Below are 4,374 nucleotides of genomic sequence, written 5' to 3'. Positions count from 1 at the left end.
AAGGCATTATATTTCATAGTAAGTGCATTAAATTCTGCTTTGTTTTTTAAAATATATTACAATGACTTTGTCTACGCTATATTTAGGACCTTCTTATAAAATACAGTGCTATAAACAAAAAAATATTTGTTCTATGTAGCTAATTCTACGATATTTAGAATACAATAGTTATAATATTTATTTATACAAGTAAGGAATTTTACAAATTTTATGTATCGTAAAGTACAGTATAGTAAACTATAAGTTACAACGTTAAATTAAACATGTAGGTACACAGGCTTTGTTCATATTTATTTTTAATTACAATTAATGTCAGTTATTACCAAGGTCAGTTACGTCACTTCATGAAGTTGAAAAATAACGACATATGAATACATATTGTATGTCTAGGTATCAGTCATATTTCATGATTACAATATCTTATCAACGCGCGTTTCAGCTGATTGATAGTTGCAAAAACAATATCCAATCCAAATCATAATCATCGAGCAGACCTGAATCGCGCTATCAAAGTCTTATTGTAGTTATGTATATATACAAAGGTCTGATATGAAGCATCTGGGAGTCCGACTCTACTCAGGTATTAGAAGCGGAACTAGAGAAAATCCGTTGAGTAAGTAGCAGCTGGAGAGCGCGCACAGTCGCAGCACCCCTGCTCTTACTGAGGACTCGTATGCAGTCCTGCAATTCGCCTGGGTTGTGACTCGGGTGGATGGACGAGTTGCTAAGGAGCGTCCTAAAGCAACCGTCAAGAGAGGGAAACTATTCCTTCAACGCCACTGTAGTAGATAACTTGACTCCTTTTTAGAATAAAATAGAGAGATGCATTTTTTTCTTGCTATTTCAATGCCTTTGTCTGTAACCGACCTTTAAACTTTCCCTGATGAAATTAAATGTAAACACGTATCCAAATCGATGAAATTTTACTAAAAAACTACATTATTGCATTTTTCTAACAAAATCTTCTCTCGTCTCTTTTTTTATGTATTCAAATATACGATTGTGTGACTGCAGCGAAGCTCCTTGGTATATGTGAAAAAAGCAAAATATCTTCAATCATATTCTTTGTCGCAATATAAGTCAGTCAAAAATAACACATAAAAAATGTATGTGAAAATCTATTATAAAAATAACAATGACATATCAACCGGCTTGAAGATATTCCAATATTCGCGTATATAGGTATATCCACAGCTTCAGAAATAAAGGTGTATATAATTAGATCGGTAATCGAACGTGTAATGAGCCCGTTGATTTAAATATAGGTACCTAGCTAAGTGCATCGACCGCATTCCTATTTCTCTGTAGGTTCTGTTTGGGTGTTCGTATGTTGCACAATCTTTATGCAATAGCTAGTGCCAGTACTTTGTAAATAATATGTCCTAACGACCTCGATGGTCTAGCAGTTTAGCACACCACCTTACTTCCGATGGTCGCGGGTTCGATTCCACGCAGGGCACAAACTTTTGTATTCATGAGTGTGATTGTTTGTATCGGTCTAGGTGTGTTCTATATGTATGTATTTATAAAAAAAAAATATGTATTCGTATCAGTTATCTAGTATCCATAACACAAGATTTAGCTAGCTTCTAGGGTCTAGATGGCGCTTTGTGAATTGTCCTGAGATTATTATTATTATAAACCAAATGTAATATAAACCATATTATTACATTTACATTGGTGTGCTAACTCAACATCAACTTGTTTATTAAAACTGTTAAAAATAAATGTATTTTACCTGTTTTGTAGACATGCATCATAATCTTCCGAAATTGCACCGCATCAGACGTACTCACGGGTGTCACATGAAAACATGATCTCCATGGTGCTATTCATATATGTATACTAGTATAACTGTCAGTTACCAGTTACCATCAGGTGGACCGTCAGCCACTCTGTCATTCTAATTACATAAAAAAATACATCTTTATGACTATATGTCATTACATTTGTTTCAAAGAATGGACAATATGCCATTGTTACAACCCACCACCTGTCGTTATTAACAGTGATTATAGTAATTAAGTATCTGCTTCATAAGATGGCATTATTGCCATCTCGAAGTGGAACCGCCGCAACCGCCCGTAAAAAAACTTATGTGAAAATATTTGTTGGGACTTAAAAAAAATACTACTAATTACTCAACAAACAACGATGTCATTGTAATTAGCGCGTAGTTTGAAATATTAATTTATAAGGATAGACAAATTAAGGATAACGATATATATAGCAATAAAAATACGAATTTTATATTTTTTTAAGTCTCATTCGTGTCTCCGTTGTCCATGTTTATGTCTTAACCTTGGAACGTCACATATTTTAAAGTGTACATAATAAGCTAGTTCTGTTAATAGCTGAAATTTTCTATAATAATAGTTAGGTATATATGTATATACTTAAGTATTTATAAGAAAACCTTGTCACAAAATGTCACACTTTGTCCCCCACCCCGCCCCCTCTGTGTCATTAACGTAACGCAAATAATTTCTTTTTTTGATCGAGAGTATTTCTGTAAATCTAAATAGATATTTTAACAAAACTCCTCTCTATTATATTATTCTTCAAAATATTTTAATTTTATAAATAGGAATAAATTTTAGAATTAGAAATAGGAAGTTAAGAATCCTATTACTTATTTTGAAATTCATAGAGATGTATCTATTTTACCTTGAGATATAATTACCACTCATTTTAATAGTTAATAATAATTTTATACGGTACATGACGAATGTCCTGTCTACACGAACGTAAGTACGAGTAAATGTCCCTATCCAAATCAGTTAAAACAGCACTTGTGAAGTATCAAATAAATCAGACTGTATCAAATGAACAATCTCTTGATTGATGATTTTCCAATTACAGCAATGCATAAATATTCCATTTGTTTTGCATACAAGGGGATCGAAACGTGTATTGAGTTTGAACCTTAATGTTTGTATACAAATATGAATATTTCTCTGAAACAAGTCATAGAAGATACGAATGCAAACAATTTCAGAATGCAAACTATCAGTATTCTAAATTTTGTGATATGATTATGTATAGCTTGTGGTTTATGCGGTATATTTCAATCGATGTATGTACTAACATTAATAGCTTTGTGCATTGAAGCCATTCAGATGTATTGATTTATGAACCATCTTTGAGTGGGCGGTGATATATGCATGTTGGCTATTTCCCTTTTGTAACCGAGTAATGTTAGCTCCAATTTATTAAGCTTAGTACCACCTAAAATTTTAAATATGTTTACAACAAATAATTATATTACTAAATCTGTACTGTGCTCTTAATGTGACTCATCTTTAAGTTTAGAAAGCCTCATGGTAAATTATGTTCGAGAACAGAAAACATAATGACGCGCCGACTTTGTGACACTTAGGTAGTATAAAAAAATATAAATAAATAGTTCACATACTTTTTAAATGGACGATTATGAAAAAAGGTCCAGGTTGCACCGCCGCCGTTTAATAATGAAAACAATCATTCAACCTTGCATGTGAACTTTTTTTTGCTTCTTGGTGAAAATAGTTCCATTTAATTAATACTATTCGATTTTTTACACATTCAACTAACCTGTAATGAAGTAATTAAATTTGTAATACTATTAGGATTAAGAATTCATCGACAGATCATTTACTAATATGAATCAAATACTTAATTAAACACAACTCCTGAGAGGTACATACATACATCTGAATAACAATAGATACACATAAAAAATAAATAGTCGAATTAAAAATAGATAACTTTCGTTACAACTGTAATCGCTAATAGAACAGAGAATCATTGTCAACTGTTAATATTCTGTTGTGTACAAAACATATATGATGGTTTACGAGAATTCATAACTCCAAATAACTAAATAAATAACACTTGCTGCATAGGTGTAACATCAGGGAATTTTTGCTATTATCAATGTTTCTATTACCGGGCAATGTAGTCAAATATAAATAAACACAAGTATTTTCCAGATTTCAAATCACGATCTTTTGATTTTCATGCATAGTATTATTATATATATGAAGATGGACTCGAAAACTTCTTATTTTTTTTTCAAATTAATTCTAAAAAGGAGTCATTGTTATCTACTACAGTGGTGTCGAAGAGACTTCTTTCTCTTTACTCTCCTCCGTCCGGTCGTCTTCATCGTCCGCGGCTTATCGCTAATCATTAAGCGAGGCTCAGGGCCGTAACCGCATTCACCCCGATGGAGGTGCCTCGGGATCCAGGTTCTTGCCAGACTCATCGTTCCGAGTAGATCCAACTGTCACCCACCGCGCTATTCAACAGCAGGTGAATCCGTCGGATCTGCCCGGAATCCAAGGTCCTTGCGAGTCCCATTGTTCCGAGTAGTAGATCCAACGTCACAAAGCC

At 33.1% G+C, this 4,374-nt stretch overlaps 1 long non-coding RNA gene across 1 annotated transcript; it reads right to left on the bottom strand.

Moving 5' to 3' along the window:
* Positions 1-278: 278 nt before the first annotated feature.
* Positions 279-3,286, bottom strand: LOC131851140 (uncharacterized). The gene is made up of 3 exons (XR_009357862.1): positions 3,089-3,286; positions 1,739-1,903; positions 279-1,022 (listed from the first exon to the last, which is right to left on the bottom strand). It is a non-coding gene; the product is annotated as an uncharacterized LOC131851140 (long non-coding RNA).
* Positions 3,287-4,374: the final 1,088 nt, after the last annotated feature.

Source organism: Achroia grisella, unplaced genomic scaffold, assembly GCF_030625045.1.
Source record: "Achroia grisella isolate CSIRO2021 unplaced genomic scaffold, CSIRO_AGI_Agris_v1 utg780, whole genome shotgun sequence".
NCBI lineage: Eukaryota > Metazoa > Arthropoda > Insecta > Lepidoptera > Pyralidae > Achroia > Achroia grisella.
This window is presented reverse-complemented; position numbering and strand designations above follow the sequence as displayed.